General features: G+C 36.9%; 1 long non-coding RNA gene across 5 annotated transcripts in view; it reads left to right on the top strand.

Moving 5' to 3' along the window:
* Positions 1-23,627, top strand: part of LOC141504269 (uncharacterized) — a 210,631-nt gene that overhangs the window by 52,843 nt on the left and 134,161 nt on the right. For 3 of the 5 annotated variants that reach the window (XR_012473261.1, XR_012473259.1, XR_012473258.1), the window contains one exon: positions 700-13,463. This is a non-coding gene — a long non-coding RNA (uncharacterized LOC141504269). Of the gene's footprint in view, positions 1-699; positions 13,464-23,627 lie in introns of those variants that run through there. The other 2 variants (XR_012473262.1, XR_012473260.1) reach the window with 1 other exon arrangement.

Genomic DNA, 23,627 nt, shown 5'->3' with positions numbered 1-23,627 from the left:
TCTGGTCCTTCTACCCTGAATGGGAAAAGATGCTGATATTGTTCATTTATATTAGACTGGAGTGAAGCAAAGAAAAGTTCAGAGGAGGGGAGGTTTTCCTAGAAGTGGTAATGGATAAAGTCAGGCAAAAATCTAAGAAAACCTAGGAAGTAGAAAGTAAATAGACCAGGAAAGTGTAGATCTCAGGTAATGCTCCAGAGTAAGTTGGGGTAAGTTGGGGAAGGTCTAAAGCTGATTGTCAGTTTTTGAGTTAAATGGGAAAAAGTAAAATTGCAAATATTTTTTAATTTTTCTTTCTTGATGAAAAGTAGATACCTGTGAAGCTTAAGGAGTAATTCCTAAAGTATCTTATAGGGCTGAAAACAGAAATGAACCAAGCACCTTAGATTATTTGGCATTCCTTTTTATTTTGGCCTTATCCCAACTTTCAAATGGATTACTTTTATTCAGAGATAATTATGAGCAACAGGATGGAGCAGTAGTAGAACAGGTGCTGCTTTTTGTGCCCAATTATCCTCAGTTCAAAGTGGGAAAAGTGCTCCATTGAATGAATATTGGGTTAGCTCAGATTAGAATGGAGGTAGGGAGAAACTATTAACTAGCTTGCCTTCACAGTTTGATGGTTTGTAGGGTGGGAAGTTTTTGGCACTTTGATCTTGAGAAATTGACAAATGTGCAGACATATTTTCTGTTTTTCAGATGGCCAACTAAGGAGATTGGTTTGGGGACAAAAGAAGAAATGTGCTGAAAAGGTAAGAGGTCTACTTAGGAGCCTCCCTACCACTCCTTTACTCCTTCTTTAAGTTTATAACTAGAGTGATTCTTCCCCTTACCTCAAGTTATGATTAGTACTCACATTTGAATTTAACACATAAAGCCATATAGTGAAAGAAAATAGCAGTCACCAAAATCAATTCAAATGGAAAAACAATTCAATTGAATACTAGGTGATGCTAAGGTTGGAAAGAAATGGGCAACTGACTTCCAACCTAAAGAAGCTATAAGAATATTGAGGACAATAAATTCTAGTAACAAAAGGCATAGTAAGATTATGAAAGTTATCTACAATCATAAAAAACTCTCACTTAGATACTTCTCAGCCTTGTGGAACCCTCGAGTAAGGGAAGGCTGAAGAAAGGTATATAATAATGGCTTTCAAGTCTACAGAGTATTATTAATAGGGTGAAAGGTGCTTCAAAATAAATGTCTGAATTTAAATGGGCAGTATTTAGATCAACCACAAAGGGGCTTGTGAGAATGTCATTAAGTAAAATGGAGGTGAAAATGCCACTTCCTGCTCTTTAAGATTAAGTTTGATTTATAGCTGTCTGCAGTGCTATTAGATGCTGTTTGAGGACCCTTCCAATATGGAGCTGCAGTTTTTCCATTAAATTCTGAAGAAGGCACCAGCTTTATTTAAGATCCAGGATGTCTTTTCTAAGGAAAACTGCTTTTATGTTCAACTTTTCTATCATTGTATACCTCCAGACAGGTATATTGGGTATTGGGAAAATTTTAAATAAGTTGATTAAACATATAGTAGTAGATAAAATGTGAATACTATGAGTCTGACAGTGGAGAAAGAACTAGATTGATCCTACCACTTTTTTCACTTCTCAAAATCATTCCAATGTGTATCTTCCTCTCTATTTCTTTAATTTTCCCATCTAGTTCAAATCCTGATCTCATCACTCTCCCACTAATTCATTCTTTCATTGTCTCTTCTAATCTATTTACATAACAGCAAAAATCATCTTCCTGGGCATATCATTCTCAGTTGAAAAGCATTTTCAATAGCTTCTTCTAATTGCCTAATATAATAAGCTCTTCTCTGGGTTCTCCAGTGTCTCCACCATTGCATTCTCCCACCCTAAGAGTTCTCATTAATCCCTGATTTAGATTCTCAGCTCCAGTCAAGGAAATTTCCTTGCTGTGCCCAATATATGATAGGATTATTCTCTTCCAAGATTATACCATTGTCCTTTTTTCTCAGTGTACCAGGTTATGTTCCTTGGCAAAATCCTACTCAGGATTCACCTTTTCCTGATTAATTTCACATCATTTTGATGGTTTTCCTTTGCCTAAGGTCTCTGAGGCAGTTACAGGAGTAAGAGGACCTGACTTCAAATCTCAACTCTAAAATTTACTGTATATATCAATGGGCAAGTTACTTAATTTAGGCTTAGATTTCCTCATCTGTAAAATGAGGCAGACGGATTTGAAGGTCTCTTCTACTCTAAGTTTATGATCCAATTATTTCCATAAGAGGTGTGCATGAATATGTAATATCTCATTTATGCAGAGGGTCCTTGTCTAGCACTCCCAACTAGCCACAACTGCAGTAAGAAAGTTAAAAAAAAAAAAAAAAGCTAAGCAACCAAGTCTATGAAGTAAAGCTCATTTCCTTCCATAATTAAGCACTTCAAACCTTTACTTGAAGCCTTACTTAAGACAAAATTCTGATAAGCTTGCTTATCTAGTTTCCCAGTCCACAGGATATTCAAAATAACAAGTTAGAAAAGAATAGGTAGTAGAAGGAAAAGGGAAGGGGCTGCTAGGGATTCCCTCCCCTGACAGCAGGAAGAAATAACAGCACAGACTGGAAGTAGAATAATAAATCTAAAAAGTAGACATAAATACTTAGAAAGCAAATCTCTATGGGACCATTTCATATAGGTAAAAAAGGCCTCTTCACTGAAGTAGCCTTTGAAGGCATAAATCTATCATTAAAATCATTGATGTCCATCCACACTAATGCGTTGACTTAGCAAGAAAAAGGTTAAATAATGTTTGTCATTCTCTTTTTTTTTTGAAGCAAGGAATTATGTAACACACTTTAGGATGTTAAATGAATTATAGAGATAAAAAATTTGAGTTTCACCAGGGGTAATTTTTTGGTTATTTGAAATTTTTTTTCATATATTGCCAGCTCCTTGTATAAAAATACCAGATAAATGAGGTTAGTACTGATGGCTATTTTTCTTTTATTTGTTCCCATTTATGCTTTTCCTTGAATCCCTATTAGAAAAGATGCTCTTTGAAGGCAGGGACTTACACTCATACTTTTCAAGTCCTTGACAGAGAGGGAAGATGGAACTATTAATAGACTTAACTTTCTACCAAGAAGACTGATGCCTGAATGGGCATGTGTGCTTTTTCCATTGAGAGGATATTAATTTAATAAATACTGCAGGACTGACAGAAGTCACTTAAAAATTGAATTGCTACTATCCCATCTAACACAGGAGAATAGAACTAGCCTACTTTTCTAGGCTTTTGATTTCTCTTTCCATTCCTGACCTATAATCTCTAATTAGGAGGCAAAGATGCAAAGCAGAAAAAAGCATTGTTTTTGGACTCAGAGGACCCGGGTTAAAATCTGTCACAAATTTGATACTACTTCTATGAACAAGAAGAATAAACTTCCAGTGTCTCATTTTCCTCATTGTATTAGATAGCCTCTGAGATTCCTTCCAGCTCTAGATCCTACTCTTGGAACAGTGTTTCTTTCCATATCTGCAAAAAGTTTTTCCCTTACCTTTTAATTCCATTTCTATTTTTCATGAATGCCTTCTGTGTTTCAGTGGAGATGGAGGTGGACCCTCTCCCAAACATGTGTTTGTTCCCCAAAAAAGGATAAGAAAATGAGAATTGGAGAAACAATGAATTATGGGCTTGCCTTTTATCTCCTTTGAATCCCATCTCATCTTCTCAGCTATCTGTGTTGCACCCAAACTTTGGATAGTGGTGGAAGGACCTCATTGCAGTTACTGATGTGAATGACATCTTAATCTGATGGTTATGGGTTAGTTGATCATGTCTGTCTTTGCCTCCTCACAATCCATCTCTTCATCTCTTTTCTTCATGCTTTGCTCTAACTCTCCACTACTGTGAGAGCCTGATTAAAACACTTTATTTCTCTTGGCAGAGAAGGGCAAATCCAGAAATAATTTTCCTGTGCAAAAGGATTTAAGCACCCCTGCAGATAAGCCTTCAACAGAAAACATTTATCATTGCACATTAATGCCAGTGGCCTTGGTTTAATTTCATATATACTCAAAAAAGTGCTTTTTTCTTTTTCCCCATAGCTGAACAGGGCACAACTGTGGAGGGGAGGGTGCAGGCAGTTTTGCATTGTGCTAGCCATCTCATGGACTGCGTGACTAAGACCCTAGTTATTGGAGGACAAGCCTGGGTCATAGAATGAACTCAGCTCCACTGAGTGAAATTCTAGCTTCTTCCTGCTGGCACTGTGTGTTATTACTGGGCAGGGGGGTTAAGACTGAATAACTGCATTGTGGATTTCTAAGTGAAGTTCTGCGAGAGAGCAATGCAGTTAGAGTAGCAATAGAACATCAACAGGAAGGCAAGAGGACAAGGACCATGATGGTAGAAGAGACAGCATAGCTAGAAGGCCATTCAGCTAGGGTAGGAAACCCAGCAGGCCTGAAAGAAGTCACATCTCTCTGAGCTCTCTTCCTCTCTTCCTTCATGAAATGGGAGTTTTCAACTGACTGGTGCTAACTCCAGCTGCAGCAGTGAGAACAGCAGTGAGAACAGATTCTGAAGGAACTCCAAAGAATTTCAGATTAAGAGTTTGGCCCTGAATGCCTTCACCAGGAAGATGGATTTTCTTCTCTAGTCACCCTGGACCCTCCCTAATATAGCTACTAAGTCACATTAGGGACCAGCTTTTAGCTTCCTGTTCAATGATCAACTAAACAAGGGCAAAAAAAAATAATAAAAAAGGGATCTGAAAATTTTACACACTAAAAAGAGGTAGAAATGGAGGCTAGAGAGTTGAAGTGATTTTGTTGAGCTCACCCAGCTTGTCAAGGGAAAAAAGCTGGAACTAAAATCTCAGGCCTCTTAATGCTAAGTCCAAGGCTTTTTCCACTACAGGTCTTTCCTCCTGCAACTCCCTATCAATGGTGGGTTAAAGGACCCTACTTCTGGCAGTGGCTTTTACTCAATTATGGCAGCTAACAATCAAGTTCCTGGACAGACTGATTTCTTGGTTGGAGTATTTGATGGGGATTATATAGATACTGACTACCATAGCCCCAGAAATATAGATAAATTTGTTCTGACCAACGCAACACAAGTCCCCATTCTCAACAGCATAACTGTCAAGACAGGCAGGTTTGTATCTGCTAAGATGAGGAGACTTGGACTCCCAATAGAATGAATTTTGCTTAGAATGAAGTGCTATTATAATTCTTGCCAATAGAGATGTCAACTGGAAACGTTCCCACAGCCTTTCCATGGTGCTCCATCCCTTGGATTCTGGAGATATTCTAGAACCTTAAGCTACCTGAGGTCACCTCAAGGTTAGGACCAAATCTAGCATAGGCCCAAGAAACTTGCAGTCATCCTTGACTATCTTCTTTGTATTCAGTTTGACTCCCAGTCTTATAACTTCATGTAACTACAGAATATGAGAGGTGGAAGAGTCCTCAGAGAGCATCTCATTTAACTCCTTAATTTCACTGAGCAAGGCACCAAATCCCAGAGATGTAATTTTCCCAAAATAACAAAACTAGTTGTGGCAGAGCCAGTATTAGAATACTGATCTCTGGACTCCAAGAACAGGACTTGGGCTAAGACAGAGGAGTGTCTCTTCCCTCCTGGGTTATAATCTCTAAGATTCTATGGTGGTTGTTCATTGACTGACTGACTGGTTTGTGCTTGATTCCTTAGGACCGTCCTTCCCATTCTGGGATTTGGGAAATCTGGGTGTTATATGGGTATAAATTAGATTTAAGAAAGACACTAATCCGGTTTGTTCTGAAAAATTTATTAACAAAAATTTTAATTCTTTATGTATAGCAATTTCAAAAGAAATGTAACTCCTCATTTCTTTTGAATCATGTTCCTTCATTTGATCTAAGAACCAACCATTCAGAAGGTGATCTCAGAAGGGAGAGTGGTCTGGACTAGACTATTTAGAAGATATTTTACCCATCTATAGAATAGTATGGGTTGGATAACATTGCTCTAGAGGACAGATATAGATCTGGGTCAGATACCCTGGAAAAATTAATGCTAGTTCTCTGAAACTACTCAATCTCAAACTGGATCCCAGGAAATACCCCACCCCCATAAAAGGATACCTCAAAGTATAGGGAAGACCCATGATTTTCAGTAGATGAGTGGCAGGTTACTTGTGTGAGTCCTGACACTTGTGACTCCACAGTAAAGGGCAAAAAACAACTCCTTCATTTCAGTCCCCTGAGTAGCAAAAGATTTGTTTGTTGTATAGATGAATAGATAGGGGAAGAGGCAGGGGAAAAGAAGGAAATAGAGAGGCAGCTGGCCTTGGAGTCAGAAGTACATGGATTCAAGTTCTACCTCTGATACAAATGGTCTGTATGACCCTAATAAAGTCTAGCTTCTTAGTCCCCTAGAAAATCATCTAAGAATCTAACTTACAGAAAAGGTGCTCACCTGCACTGATTCATTTTCTTCACCTAGGAGTTCTCTCTATGAATTCAGTCACAGACTAGACCCTATTCATATGGATGGGGGTAAAAGCATATGACCAGAGAAGGAAGATCTAACATGCAGAGGGTGTAAAGAATGGGGGATTTGTGTGCTTTTATAAAACTGACCTTTTTTTCCCCACTCAGAAGCAATGCAGTCTCCTCCACCTAAGTATCCTGTCTTCAGAAACTGAAAGTTGGAAGGTGGGATCGGAAGTGTGCTGAGACAATTAAGGAGTATCTATATTTACTTTAAAAACTTAGACATAGACATAGAGACAGCTGCTCTGGATGGCTTTGCCATCTTGTGCAAAATTTATAAATCATGTGCAAAATTTGACTTGTATAGATAAGCAGATTTAATATATAGACATCAACAGGCAGGAACTTCCTATACTAGTTGTGCTTGCCTTAGACATAGAATCTTCTTTCTATCTGTTCACTTTCTAGCATTTTATCAGAACTAAAAGAACTTCTTGTTGCTGTTGTTTTTAAATAGATCACGCTCCCCACCCTGAATGGAGAGTAGATTTTGGATCTTAGAGTTTGAAGGGAACTTAAAAGTTCAATGCCATTTCTAAAGTATGAATATTCTACAATGTTCCTAATAAATATTTTTAGACCTGGTCCAAAGAAAGACTGGATTTGAGCTTTGGCTTTACAAATTTCTGCCTCTATTTTCAATCCTTATTCATCTCTTCCTGTTTAGCTTTTGAGACTGATTCATATTCATTTGCAGCAAACCTGTCTACATGTAATTCTAAATACCTGACTGGAATGTTCCATTTTGCAGAACATGGTTTGTTTAGTTGGGGGAAGAGGGAGACTAATTTGACATCAGGTGAGTGCACAGTGAATAGGAATGGTGGTACTGGCACAAAATTAGAGTTTAAAATATTTACCCAATAGAGACAGGTTACTCAAAACAGCTAAATTTAATTAAGGAACTAAAAATCCTGGTGAAATCCCTTTTAGAGTATATAAGCCCCTTGCTATGTCTTTTTTTTATCCCTACTACTGAGATGTAGATGCCGGTATAATTGCATGTGTACAAAAGCCCACATACATGGAGTTCATTTGCATCTTGTACCACTTAAGCCAAATTTTTTGCCTTAAGTCTACACATCCCTGTTATCTATAATACAAAACCAGGATTTAAAAGGAAAAGGAATATTCTGAAATCAAACAGAATGAAAGCAATTTGTGACTAGAAACCTAATACAAGTACCAAAACAAACTAAACCAAAAAGGAAAAAAACAAGAATAAACAAAACCTACACACATTGGTTCACTTACAGAACAAAAAACATGCTTACATTAAATTTTTAAAAAGAAATTTTTAAAAATCACAATTTATTTATTTGTTCCCTCTTAAAATTTTGAGAAAAAAAAAGTTACTATAGCACTTTCACCTTGAGCCAAAGTTTGAATATCGTGTTTCTTGTAAAAGAAAAGAAAACCTGTTTGGGAATATGAAAAGAGATTGGAAATCTGAGGTGGAGAAGAAGCAAAGATAGACTGGAAAATTGCATAGTTGTGCAACAGTGGCTTCTCATCAAGGTGAAAGAACGCGTCCTCTGATAAAATAGCATCTGATTTTTTTATTTTTATTTTTGTCATTCAGTTCTATTTTCTTTTGTTTTTCATTGTCATACATGACACACATTAAAAGGTATATACATTACACACACATGCTAACATTAAAGGCTTGACATTAGATAGTCATTCTTTAAATGTTCCTTCAGAGTTTGTTCTAGGCAAAGTTTGTATTCATAAATAAATACACTTTTTGCTACATCTGAACACCATTCCTGGCTTAAGTCCACCTTAGTTTTTGTTTTACTCGGTAAGCAATCAAAAAGGAAAATGACAAAGAACCAGTAAAGCACCCAAAATGGTCTTGTTCATATTGAACTTCAATGGAAATCTCTCTCATTTTATTCTGCGGCTTACATTTCTTTTTTACAAGATGGGGGGGAATCATAACTCACTGGCCCTCATCTCTGGACCCTGCCCCCATCTTCACCCCATTTTCTTGGGGTAAAAGTTATTCTTTAATACCCTTGGCAGTCAATTTGACCTTTACAGCCATAAAGAATGAGAGAACATCACAACATTTTAGCATATGTTTGAAGAATTAAAAATGTGTCTGTTGTGCTCATTGAACTTCTCCCCTTCTCCATGTACTGTTCACTTCCAACCAACAATGTGAATGAACAGATGAACAATTACCTACATTGACAATGCCTCTATCCCATCCTCCCTACTCACTCCACATACAAACACACAAAGACCTCTCCTCCCCCATACTACAAGGCATGTATCAATTACAAATGAAAACAAACAAAAGTGTATGTCAAATGTTTTCCATTCTTTCAGTCTGCCTCAAGTACATTTTGATATATCTCTGATAGTTTATATTTATATAGGAAATAACAAAGGGGTCTTTTTGTTAGGCTTTTTACAGAATCTCTGCATGTTGTCTTTTATCCTTTTCTCTATTTTAAAATTTTTTTGGATAATTGTTTATAACAATCTATATAGTAAGGCTCCACAGAAAGAATTCTGTGTATTTTTTTCTCTAAGAACCAAAGAATATAAAATGAGGTTTGACTCTAGCACCTTTTACAATAATAGTGATGTTGTTCCCTTCGTAGAATGTAGCACTACTTAACATCCTGTATATATCCCCCACACTATGATGTAGTGTTCAAATGTATTGCCAAAGAGGAAAAAAATAATATGTATATGTTAGGAGATGGAGGTGTGGAATTTGTGGAATACATGAGAGTAGAATGGGTAAATACGATTAAACAAGATTGCTAGCAGAATAATAACATATTTTGAAACACATTAAGTTGCTGTCTCCAAATTAATATTACTTAATGATTTGTTGTCACTGATTTATTCTCATAAGCTCCCTTTCCCCATGAGGTAGGGAAATATTTTTATCCCCATTTTACAGATGGGGAAACCAGGTCACAGAAGAAAGACCAGAGTCAGAGGCAGGACTAGAAGCCAGCTGGGTTCAGTATCCAGTATCCTATTCAGGCTCTATTCAGGCTTTTCCTCTTAGTCCTGGTTTTTGTGGACTCTCACCTTTCAAAATTGATTGGTGGTTTAGTCCATTTGGAAAGGCAGCACACTGGCTGTTGATGGGAGAATGGGACAGATTTGGGGCTGGAAATGAACATCAGCACCAAGGGAAGTTTGAAAGAAATGTCTCTTGTTTCCTTTTTTATCTTTCTTGGTTATGGAAACAACAACTTTTACAAAAAAGAAAGCAGACTTTTTACTGGGAGAATGTCCCATCTGATGGTGCCCTTCTAGGATGTCAGGTGGTCTCTGATAGTTGATAGATTCTGTTAAGTATTACATATTTCTGCAGAGGAATGGTACATCCCCACCACAGCTACATCAGAACCTTCCTTATGTAATTATAACTATAGTGATATATCTCTATCTCTATCTATTTATATATGTTTACATTAAACTCCGTTACTACACTGGCACATGATACAGAGGAAAAGATACTGGCATTGCTGTTTGCTGCATGTGGATGCCTTGACTGGAGGGAGTTACATGAGAGAGAAGCACCGGGGGGAAAAAAGGCACCACAAGGTTTTGAGAAGTTAACTTGTTTGTCATCATCAACCTAACCTATCCATAGTGAAGGAACATAAAGGGCTTTCATAGTTAACGGAGACCCTGACACAAATGATTCCAAAGAATTCAGCCAATTGGTATCAGTTTTCACCTATCCCAGCAAAACTGAGTAGGGAAAGGGAAAAGGATTGTTTAATGGCTACCATTTTTTCATTCTTGTCCTTTTGGCTGATGAGAGAAGAGAAGGAGGTTCTGACATTAGAAAGAGAGCCCTCCCATAAACCAAATAGTGGAAAACATTTTGTACCAGGGAAATAATTGTCTTTACAATATAATTGTATAGTTATAATTCATTTAAATTAAAAAATATGAGAGAAATTAAATCCACAGGCACTGATTGCTGAGAATAGCACCGGGTTTGAATTAGTGAGGATGTGTGCATGCCTCAATCTGTCCACATAGCTGAAACCAAGAGTTTGTTGGCTCAGATTAGACATTAGTCCATCCTCTTAGTCTGACCAAGAATAGTGTAAATTGTTGGCCATCCCGAGCACCAAGAACTGCATGTGCCACTAATAAGAAAAAGAGAGGACACAGCAAGGAAAATGTGGAGATGATTTTAAATAGCATTATTGTTATTTTTAATTGCTGGCCTTGAAATAGATTTTCCTTCCTTTCATTAGTCCTGCAGAAGTCTAAGGTTATAAGAAGGTCTGAGCTTCGCTTTTGTTTTTCAATTGGTTACCATCCCTCCTTCCCTGGAAACAGACATCCTAGCAGTCAAGACAGCATACCCCAACAGTGGTAACTGTCATAGGCAATGACATTCAGTGGCATAGTCAGCAATACGTTTATAAGCTAAATGCTATAAAAACTTGGCAACAGGCATATTCTTGCAAAAGAAGTTTCTATTCATGACATGCTTACATTGAATTTTATAAACTTTGTCCCTCCCTTGTATGAGTATTATGATAAGGTGATTATGAATTTCTTCCTAGTTTATTCTAATAAAATGACAACATTGGTAGGCTCAGAATAAGGAAAATAAATTCTTCTAATCTTCTTCCTATCTTGTCTCCTATCATCTCTAACCAATTTAACGCAATCTAGTTTCATTCTTACTTGTATTTTTTTCATAGATGACTTTAGGAAAAAAGGAGCCTTTGGACCTAAGTCTTTTCCTTTATAGATATCAGGATGAAATGTAAACTCCCCATATATCACTTGCTCATTCTCACCTACCCAGCACATTCTTCTCTCAATTGCTAACATTCAAAATACTAAAAGTTTCAAAAGTGAAAACATAGAATACTAGATTCCATGCTTATCTTGAATATATTTATTCATTCTATCTTAATGTCCCTAGAATTTCATTCTAGTCTTTCAATGCCTGTGCTGGTCCCCAGATCCCATTCTTTCTATACAGCCATTTGTCTCCATTTGTATCTATCCCTGATCCAGGCTCATATGTATAGCATAATTCATATTACTCCAAAGCATGAAAAGTAATGGTAGATGGCCTCAACTATCTACAAAAGTAAATAAGAGTTCTCTAAATCCTTCCTTCTGCTCAGGTTGCTTTTTCCTTAGTAATTTCATTGGTTTATCTGTACCTAAAGGCTAGTGAGAGAAGAAAAAGCAGGTGAATGAATATCAAAAAATTTAATTTTACCATTCTTTAAATTAAGCTCCATGTCAAATTGAGCCAATGGTCAGAAGACATAGAACCCTGAATAAAAGTAAAAAGAAAAAACAATGCTTTGCATATAGGTGTTAAATACATGTTTGTTGAATCAAATTAAAATTCAAGTATATAAACTTTTATCTCTATGTGCATAAATACTTTGGTACTTATTATCTCATTGACATCAGTACTCACTCCATACTTTCTCATCCTATGTGATCAAATGTTGACCACATCCTACCATAAATCCTCTCTAAGAAGTATCTATGCACACTATGATAGAGACAGACCTCTTTCTACTTCTTTTAATATTTCACAAATATCCATGCAGGGCTCAGATTTTCCCTCACCCTTAAGATATGACTGGTCTAGCTACTTTTATTGTCACATATTATCCTAGGTGATAGCTTACTGCACCATTCACATGTGTACTGTCCTTTGAATCACCTGCAATTTTGATTTTGCTATTATAATCACTATGCAAGTTATTTATAGCCAGATAGAATCACTGAAAGAATATTGTACAGTAGTTTTTAAAAATAGGCTTTGGTGGCAGTGAGAAGCTTGGATTCATTTGAAATATTGCATAATATCCACAACACAATTCAGCCCTGTCTCCTATTCAATTATGAGACTAACTCATTGTCCATCTAAGATACACATATAGTGGATTAACTACACATCCAGCTTCAGGTCCTAATTTGGATGCTATGTATTTTTCATCCTTTTGGTTTTTCCTATATGGATTGTGAAGATGATCTCTTCTGAATGACTATATTTACTATTAAGAAAGTCCTTCAGTGATTTGAATTTGATATGCACATAATTATATAGTAATAAACTATTACTAGATTATAGTAATAATTACTAGAACGTTTTTCTGGGCCTTAATAATGCAGGACAACAAATTATATCAGGTGGTGAACAGGCCTCAAAGACAGTAAAAACAATCGTCACTTCTTATTTTTGCCTCAGAGAATCCTATTAATTTCCTTCAGTACTTAACTTAAAGAAGATCCCTTTCTGGGAAGCCTTTGCTGAATACCCTAACCATTAGCATTCTCTTCTTGCTCAATGTATATCCTTCTGTTTAAATGCTGTAACCTTCTAATAGCTCCTTGAGGACAAAGATTGTTTTTCATTTGGTCTTTTTATCCCTAGTGCCTAGCTCAAAGTGGTAAGTACTTAATAAATGCTGAATTGAAGAGTTTTGGTTTGTTTTGCTTCTCCTGAAAATCTATTTATGGAGGAACTGTTTGTTTGCTACCCTACAGATTCTTTTATATTTTGGAAAGTAATAGAATGAAGGATAAATGAATAAAAGGCAGTGGAGGTGACAATGAGTATGTGCCCCTAGGCAAAGTACAGTAGAAAAGAATTTTTGTGTCTAAATAATTTGCAAAAATTGTTTTCAGATTCATTGTGCATATACTTGTCTTGAATCTAAAAGCAAGTTTAAAGACATTTTGCATTTTTAAGAATTCCCTTTTTGTTTAAGTTTTCAATTTGTCTTTGTGTGGGCATTCTGATGGTAGATCTGGCTTCAGATTTATAAATTCAGTTCAATTTTCCCTCCTTCCCTCAAGAAGAACTACTTAAACTTGTTTCTTCATGTTGACCAAGAAGACAGAGCTCCTGGTTCTATCAGGCATTTACAGTAAGGTTGTGATCTTTCTTTATGGAGAGACAGTCCTGGGGGTGGGGGGGGGGGGGAGGATGTACCTTACCAAAATAACCAAGCAATTGCACACTCCAAGCCTGTCCTTTTGTGTTTAAACTTGGAAGCAAAATAATCCCGGTTAAGTGATGAACTGCTATTGTTTGTAGTGTATGAGATTATGCTAACTGTATTTTTCCTCCCTTCCCAGTCCTAGCTGTCATTGGTCCTATTAACCTGCTATTGAGTTGGGCCAGAAATTGGTTCATTATTATTCATATAGGTTAAGAGTGTGGCATGCATTAGGGCCTATATGCTTTTGGGGTTTAACACTAAAGTTTAGGATTTAGTTTCAAATTCATTGTGATGTATGATCTGTCTTAAAGTCAGTGACTTCAAGAAAAGAAATAAAATTCCCCAATGTGCAATGACTTTGTGGGGTTGAGCTGTAATTACCAAATTACTGAAACATGCTGAAATATTAGCACCAAAACTGTCTTGACATATAGTATATAAAATCAGCAAGATAGAGAAACAGAAAAAAACAGGCAGAAAAACTCCAAACAAAAATGCATCAAATCGATTGTTGGAGCAGGATAAATTGTTGATTTTATGTAAAGAATAATATAAGGAAAACTGGAGAGAGGGGACAGATTTAAAGGTAAGGTTGTTAGAGGTAAATAAATTATTATGGCAACTGGTAGCTAATAATTATGAAAATTGCTTTCAGGTTACTACTAAATCTTTGTTTTACTTTTATAAACAAGCAAAAGTTAAGAATCAGTTTCCATTGGAAAATATTTTCATATTTAAACAGCTAGCTATAGAGGAGAAACATGGGAGAAACTTGAAACATTTTGGCAGACCTATGTGGAAAGTGATAAATTGAAAAATGTAAATTCTGTGTGCTTATTAGTAGTCAATGGTTTTGGTTTCTCTAGGAAACTTCATTTAGTTACCTTGTGATTCTTTAAACCTAGCAGTATCAGCAGCTCTTATCAAGACAACTGTTCTTGGTCCCAGAGGTCCCAGAAAAAGCCCTCTTCCTTCATATTACATAATGCCAACTTACTGACATACCAACAGATTGGATTCCAATTCTACAAAATACCAGAGAGCTTCCCTTAGCAAAGCTCCAGGGATTGAGAGCTGATAACTCTGTGGGAGAGCACAATGACTTAGTGATGTGTGGGCCAGTCTTGAAGTCAGGAAGACCCAGGTTTGTGTCTTGCCTATGACATATATTAGTTGACAGTGAGCAAAGTTGGTTTCCTGGGCATCTCTCTAAGATTATATAATATGGATGAATTGTTACCCTAATCAGAAAAACAAATAAACAAATAAAACAAAATTATGTGTAACCTATATTAGTAGAAACTGAACTCATGTGGTTACATAGTACTGATACTCCAGGATCTGGGAAGTTGCTTCAAGGGAAATTAATAGAGCTATGTTAAGGTACATGAGTAGAAATCCATGTGATATGTTGGAGAGATCTGGGTAACACTGATAATGAAAACACTAAGGCAATATAGAGCAAAGGCAAGAGCTTCCAATAACTTCTAGTCTTCTTCCCATTCATACCATAAGGAGCTCCCTTATATTTTATGATGGGAAACCTACATATCTGCATCAGTGATGGATCTGGAATTATCTTGGAAACATCCTTTCAGAACACAGATGAGTCCATGAAGAAACGAATAAGTTTAGTGTGTGGATAGAAAAAAGAGTGGATAAAAAATATTCCCTAGATGTGGAAAGTGAGAATGTATTTTGGTTCAGGGAAGGCATACACTGGGAGTTGTGTGCTACATTCCTGTCCTGATACCTATAGACCAAAGGATCCACAAAATATGTAGATTGTGGCTCAACTAACTAGAGGGCATATAGGAGCAGTAGGGAACCTGTATGGGGAAAAAGGAAATGAATGAAGGGAGAAAGAATTATAAAGAAGAGCACCCTGAAGACTGAACCCCTAGACTATTGCCTGCTTGTTGGTGGATTTCCCTGCCCATTCCAAGTCTTTCCTCCACTTAGTTATCAAAGTGATCTTTCCAAAGCCTAAGTCTGACCATATCACAACCCTTCACCCCCACTTTAAACAAACTCCAGTAACTCCCTCTCACCTCTGAGAGAGGTCCTTTCCTATCTTCCCAGGATTCCAGAAACACTGGCCTCTTTGCTGTTCCTTACACCTAACCCCCACCCCCCAAACATCATCTCTCAACTATAAGCATTTCCACTTGCTATTTACCATGCCTAGAATGCTCTCCCTCATGGATTCTGCCTTCTGGCTTCCTTGTTTCCTTTCAAATCCCAGCTAAAAATTACCTTCTATAAGAAACTTTAGTCAATCCCCTTTAATGTTAATGCCTTTACTCTGAGATTTTCTCTAATTATCTTAACCATAGTTGCTTGTACATGGTTATTTGCATGTTGCCTTTGCTATTCATTTATTTGACCACGAGCTCTTTGAGAGCAGACTTTGTTTTTCCACTTTTCTCTAGAGCTTAGTATACTTAATGCTTGTCCACCATTGACTGAATTACTAAATCCCATTCTCCTTGAGAGCAAATACATTAGAAGGATGTTACAGCACCACAAAGTATCGTTTTATACTAGAATTCTTTCTTTGAAAATGAAAAACAATTTTTTTTCGTTTTGTGGAAGAACACATTTGATACAATCTTAAATCATGTAAATTTTTGAGTCATGTTAATACAGTTACCACTAACAAGAAATGAAAACTTATTTTCTAAGCCATGTATTGTGGTTTTCAAAATTGGAGTCTGGTATAAAAACTTCTTGACACTATCCGAGCTCATATTTATTTCACTCCAGCTACATTGTAAACTACTGAAAGGCAGACACTATATCTTATTTCATTTTTGTATCTCCTAGTGCTAAGCACAAGTCCTCACTAAATACATTTCTATTCCTATGAATTTTTGAAACTTAGAAACTTCACAAATATAAATATATGCATATATATTTATATATATAATGTGTGTATATATATATGAAAAGTATATATCTCAGAAAGTCTGTCCTACAAATTATCTCTAAAGTCAACCCTTTTAAAATATGCTGCTGCTTATTTCAGTTTCTAATGTTCATTTTAGCAAGAAACCAATCTTTCTATGATCTTTGGGGGAAGGGGGTTAAATGATATTCACTGGACTGATCTCATTGTCCTGGTTGTGCATTAGAATCAGAAATTACCAGTTTTGTTCTTTTTTGTTGTTGGTGGAGATGGTGGTGGATTTTTTTTTGGTTTGTTTGTTTTTTTGGTCTAGACCTATAATTTCCTCAAGGTGGGAAATTCCTAGGGTAGAAACTTTCTTTACCAATATAGATCAGCAACTCATTTAAGACTTATAATCTTAGAAAGTTGCCTGGGATATGAAGTTTTAAGATTTACCCATAGTCATATAGCCAATATGTGTCAGAGACAGCACTTGGACCCAGGTCTTTCTGATTCCAAAGTTGGTCTTCTATCTACTCTGCCATATGGTCTCTATATTGTTCAGAAGGATAAATTAATTGGGTAGAGATGTGCAGTACCCCAAAGAGCAGCTTACAATCTCCATTTACCACACCATATTTCTCTTGAGAGTTATTTAGAATGCCCCTTTCTGGCCCTTTTTATATTTTACTTAGAATATACTATGAAAACATTGCCTACAGATGGGGATGGGGTGAGGAGACCATTCCCAAGATGTCTTACAGAGACCTTGCTACTGTCAATCTTTTCATCCCTTGATGAGGGAAAGTGGTATTGTCATATTCTGATTCTTTTTGCACACTCTCCTGGCTGTGGGGTAAAAATTCACCTAAGGGGAGTATTTCAAGACCAGCAAAAATGTTCACATGTTTTAAGGGGGAAAAAAATCCAGATTTATCAACTTTGAAAGCCCTTTAAGAAGCAGCTATTGATACATATATATTAAAACATATATATGCACATGGTCAGCATATACATGTGTACATGTATAAGAAAAGTAGAAATGAACAGATACACACACAGGTGCACTGATTAGGTTCCTTGATTCTTCACAATTCATTATATCAATTTCAAATCTCAAAATTAGAATTGGTAGCTAATGGTAGGTGGTTTTCCAATATTTATTGGGATTTTTTTAGTATTTCATAGCCAATAAAATTTCAACCAAATGAAATGAACCAATCAATAATGAACAGATCAAGCTAAAGTTACTGATAAACAGTCATGCCTGAGGGTGTCCCAGAGTACTGTGTGCAATAACATAGCATCAGAGTGTTCATTATTTCTATTATATAATGCCCTAGATAATAGCGCATGTGCTTTGAATTCCTTTCTAGTTTCACTAGGAGGCTAAGATGGGTGTCCAAGTTGGTGTGAAACACTACACTGTGTATGTGACACATCTTCCCTGCCTCTACGCTTCCCCCCCACCCCATGCAGCACTTCCCCATCCCTCACCCCCACCCCCCCCCCAAAATCTCCAGGATCTTGCCTGGCCCAGGCCCACACCTTTTAAAGGCACACATATTTAAGTGTAGGAAACAGCAGAACTACTCATTTACATCAGGCAGGCTGAGCCTATGGAGATGCAGTGAAGGGATGGAACCTAGGGCTAGGCTCTCCAAGGTTGGCAACATATTTGGCGAAAAGCATGCAGCAATCGTAATTTCAAGGCTGGTGAAAAGGCAGAGGGAGATGAAGTTTGGACGAATTGCCCAGACCTGAAGCAGTAGACTGAAAGGACTATATGGGCCTTTCTGAATAAATGCCAGAATTTTTTGAAGAGGCTCACTATTGTGGGAATAAGACAGGTAGCTAACAAGCACAGAGCGATTCAGAGGCCCACCTGGGCAATGAAGCTGGAGCTGTTGTTACCTTTCTTAGGACCTGTGGCTAATAAGGGAGAGGAGTGAAGAGGTAACCTTAACAGTCCCATGGATTCCAAAAGAAATCCATGACATATTCAACCTCCCACTCAAGTCCTAGATTCAGTAGAGAGTGATATTTGTTGACCACTAGGGAATACAATGTCACTTCTCACTATTTTAGTTAGTAACAAACTCGTAACAAATTAAACTATATCCTATCTTTCCCTTATTTCCTCCCCCCCAATCCTATTACCTTTCCTCTCCCTCTAAATTCTCATTTCTATCCTGGACCTGCTGGCATTATGTAATGATTTTTAAAGATAACAAGCTGGGTTCTGTTTTGGGTTCTAAAACACATTAGAAGGGGATTTCATCTGAATTCAATGAAATTTCTGAGAAAGATCCTATTTGTGTGAGAAATTTCACTGAATTCAGAGAGAGATCACCTTGTGATTCTGAGGGAGAATTTCTAAAGCAGAAATTTCTGGGCAATTTTGAGTTAGAAAAAGTGAGAGAGAGAGAGTGAGAGAGACAGAAAGACAGAGAGACAGTTGAAGTGATTAAAATGCCAACTGCCCAGCTCTATTTGTGGTTCTACTCAGTATTGGAGTACCTTAAGAACAACAGTCCATTTGCAGTTTGTTAATTCATGCCATATTTTAGAATTCAAAATTGGTCTTTGTTTAGTATTTGGAGGATGAGAAAGGGAAAGAGCATGTGAAAAACTGGGTGAAGAGGGAGGCTTCTCTTAGGCAGCCAGAAAACTAGAAGGTCCTTCTTGTCTTCTATTCACCCAAAATGAATACTCACATCTATTTCTTCAGCAAAGACTTGTTTTTTGGAAGCCATGTTTTCCCAGAAAGCAACAATGTGCCAGCCTCCCCAAAACAAAACACAAAAATCATACAGCTAGCTATTCCAAAATAACATGAGCAAATCTTTCCCTGTGTCCTAAGGGAGAGCTGAGGGCTGAACAACCAATTAAAAGAGAAATTGAGCCCATGAAGAATATTTGAAATGACAAAATTATAATGAGAACTATCTGCTCACCACAGAAAGCTGTCACTGACCTTTTCTTCTAGACTGAAAAGGATAAGTAGAGCCAGCATTTTCTTTGCTTCTCTGAATAGTCCTATTTGATGACAGACAACAAACTTATCTGGAACTCTTCCTTCTTACTCAACTTCTTGGGAAGGAAGGAAGTGAAATATTTGTAGAAGAAAAGACAGAAAACAGCTTTCTTAACCTATATGCATGTTCCTCTATCACTGTGATTTCTAAACTATTTCTGAATGCTCCTAAATCAATAAGGAATTCCATTTGGTAACTATAATACTTTTTATCTGCAAAGTGCTTTACCAGACATGAATTATGTTATCCTCACAACACCCCTGTGAGGTAGGTAAGAAATATTTCCCCCATTTTACAGATGGAGAAACTGGCACCAAAAATAAGTTAACATAGGTCAGGAGTTGGGCTAGGAATAGTCTTGGAGTTTTGACTCTTAGTTCCTTGGATTTGTTCATGAGAAAATGCTTCTTTCCTTTCTTCAGTAAGTTTTCCTGGCCCTATAACATAGAGTGACAAAACCAAGTTTCTCTATTTGAAGAGAATATGACTGCTCTTTCTGAGAGTAGAATATGATGTTTAATATTTCTTTTCATGTAAAACAGAAAGCGTTCCCCTCTTTATTTCTTCACTCTCCCTCCCCAACTACCTACTTATACATCAATTTTATTTTTCACTGTGTTTTCATATGTTAAAATTTTGGTTGCTTGTTCACAGATGTCTCATATAGTTCATTCACCCTCCATCCCAAACCCAAATAGGAGATGATAAGAGCAGAGATGCAGGTCCCTGGTCTCATTTATTCCTTCCTTTAGGATGTGATTGGCCTGATGACTTATAGGAATGAATGAATGTCACCAGAGTTCTGCCAATGCACATAGCCATCAAATGTAAAACCCAATGAGAAATTAGTACTGACTTCTGAGACATCATCTGACCCCTAAAGTGAGGCTAAGATGGCTCATTCAATGTAGATGAGGAAGGAATTCATTTCAGTGACCCAACAGCCAAACTGCGATAAGAATTTACAACAAATGACTAGAACTTGAATACATTGAAGTATTTGCCCATATTGCTTTGGGATAGCCATAGAATCTCATCCTTTATACTGCAGATGAGAATCTCTTCACCAAAATACACCTGAACTCCAAAGAAAGGGACCAGAGTTTGAGAAACCCAGAATAGTTGAAATTCATGGAACTTTCCTCCATACAGAGTCAATGGAAATCAGAGCTGCAGTAGTTTAGTAAATGAATCTAAGACTATCTCTCCACTTCTCCCAGCCTTCTTCACTCTATTTTTAGATATTAGGAAATATTATAATGATTCCTAGGAGATTCATACCCTTAGTCTATGTGTATATATATATATATATATATATATATATATATATATATATATATATATATACATATAGATAGATAGCTGGATAGATAGATAGTTGAATTCAATGACTGCAAAAACCCAAAAGAATAACACTAACTATGAACTAAATATCATATTTAAATAAACATGACTTAGAGAAAATTCCATCTCCATGATTTTCAACTAGTCTTGCACCCTTTGTCTGTGAAGGTTTCCTGTGTGACAGGTTCCCATGGGGCATACTGGGACAAAGGAAACATTCCCTTTGGATATACACGAGGCAATGATTAAAACCTACCAATGTGACCTGAATTTTTACTGCTGGGATTACTGTTTGGGAAACCAAAAATACAGTTTCTGGCACATCTGAATAGAGGCAAAGAGAAAAAGTCAGTTGTGAGGGAAAAATCCACATTGAAAGGAAAAACAGAAGAAATGGTCCCAAATTGCTTTCTGCCAATAGGTATTTTCCAGAATTCTGGGCTGGATGAATGCAAAGTATGTCCAGTGTCTGCCTGAAGTAGAATAAATTTTCTAAGATTTTCAAATTGAATCTCCCAAGATTTCAAATTGGCCACTTTAGCCCTGAATCTAAGTTGACCAGCAGATTAAAAATGCAAATGTATTTTATAAACTCAAAGATGTTGAATCACCAAAGATCTCTAAATTTTAAGAGTTCCTGGCTGGAAGGCTGTGTGCCATCAACCTTGCAGGCCTTGAGCTATGAGCTCTATCTTGAAAAATCAGCTTATTATTTTCTTGAAGAGTCCTTCAGATAACTATGTCAAAACTGTTGTGTTTTTTACAGCCCCTTTTCCCCTAAAGGGCAACAACCATTTTATAGACATCATTCAGCCAATCCTTACATTATCCCTAGACTATAGGGAAGGTATAGAGATGCTTATTTTACAGATGAAAAAACACAGACACAAAGAAGTAGTGTCTTACCCATGGTTAAATGTGATTATGAATTGAGCTGCTTTCCTGGGAATGACTATATCTTTGTGGCTGGCCTCCATCTGGAAGAAGCCTTCTGTGGTGACTCCAAACTCTAACTAGTACCTCAGTTTCATCCTAGCCTGAACCTTCAGACCAGAGGATTCAGGAGTTCTCCTGGGATCTAAGGAACAGAGAGAGTCAGCCTATTTATAACAGATAGATTCCTGTAGATCTGCAGTTTCCATAAGACATAAAGATTGCTTATCAGAGAGGGAGGATATTTCACCTTTCTCCCTGGAAATCATTTAGATAGGAAAAACACCTATTTTTCTGGTTTAGCTGGGATAGAAGAAAGGAGTTCAGTATCTCTGAAGCTTCCTTTTGATGCAGGAGTCTGATCCTTCAGAATTGGCAATGATCAGTTCCCTAGTGGGGCCTCTCTATTGTTATGTATGTGATGGGACAGAAGAGGACAGATAATTCTTGAACCTTGCCAGTTTCATTTCCAGGTTGATCTATTCTGGTTGTGTGCACTGAGGACTCCTGTAGTCCTCAGTCTGCTGCCTTCAGGAGGTGTCATTAATAGAACTCACGAGCTTTGGCACCAAGGCAAACTATACCTTTCAGTAACATAGCTTAAAGGAAAGGCACAGGGAGAGGAATACACATTCCCACTATACTAACCTGAGGAAGGAAGTGATAATGCCCAGAAAATAAAAGCAAAGAGTAGTGAAAATGGCATTGAAGAGAAAGAAAAAATAGTACATAAACATATAAAACAAGGCATTGCATTTTTCCCTCATTTGAGTTTTACATATTGTTCAAGCTGCAGGGATTTAAGTCAGAAATGAATGAGTGGATGAAAAAGAGTACCATATCAACTGGAGATATTTAAACCAAAAATTGACAATTTCTGATGAAAAAAGTTTCTCAGAGTTTATACCTAATATTTCTCATTAATGAACCTTTCTTGAGATTTTTCAGGAATGGGTTAAGCATCTTCCATCTACCATTACCTTAAGGAATGGATTGTAAAGCCTCTGGATAGATTTTTCAAGTCTCAGATTCTATAAGCCTATGTTTTAGAACAGAAAGAGGAAGTGTATATGTTTGAGAGTTGTTGCTGATTTAATTTGTTGTATAATCAGGAAAAAGAAACAGTTGTTGGGACTCTAAAGATAAAAAGATTGAATTTAAATTGCTGAATTTTTACTCTTCTTCTGGCTTTTTGTTTCACCCAATACTAGGTCTATGGTAAGAGTAATCAACACTGACATTAGTGTAAAAAATGAATTTAACTCTCTTTCTGCAGAGAATACTTCTATTCCTGCTGTCTGTGGATCCCAACAAGCTAATAAATAAAATCCCATATCATACATCACAGATTCCTGCTCCCAGGAGGAACTTTCTTACCTTAGTTCCATAACCCTGACTCCTTAAGTATTTCCAGGTCTATAATGGGGATTTCATTAATGACTCTGGATAAAATTAATTATAATAAATCCTTTGTCCTTGCCACTCTCAATCAAAAGTGGTTTTAGCAATATGTTTTTTATCCTTACCAGAACATGTCAGTTGAATAAGTGAGGCAACAGGGTCAAAAGGTCAAACAAATGATTCTAGGAGTCACACAAGAATCCATGGCCCAGTTCTGTTTGTGAGCCCTAGAAGGCCCTGTGGACTTATAGAGAGACCATTTTCAAGAAGTAACCCAAGAGCCATATTTTTTTTTCTAGTCCTGGGAGAATGATAGGAAGAAAAGAATGTTTCCAGCAATGTATGTTTCTATCTTTCTTACTCCCACTGTATCAGAAAAGGAGCAGAAATGACCTTCAGGCAAGATCTTTTTTATAAGGGTGTGTGTGTATGCATGCACTTGCACCTGAGGCATTTGTACAAAGAAAGACCTCAAAAGTCTGAGTCAGCCTTGTATGAAAAAGGAGGAGAGGATGCT

The sequence above is a fragment of the Macrotis lagotis genome, chromosome 1 (genome assembly GCF_037893015.1).
Source record: "Macrotis lagotis isolate mMagLag1 chromosome 1, bilby.v1.9.chrom.fasta, whole genome shotgun sequence".
NCBI lineage: Eukaryota > Metazoa > Chordata > Mammalia > Peramelemorphia > Peramelidae > Macrotis > Macrotis lagotis.
The sequence above is the reverse complement of the archived record's forward strand: the minus strand, read 5'-3'. Positions and strand labels throughout refer to the sequence as shown.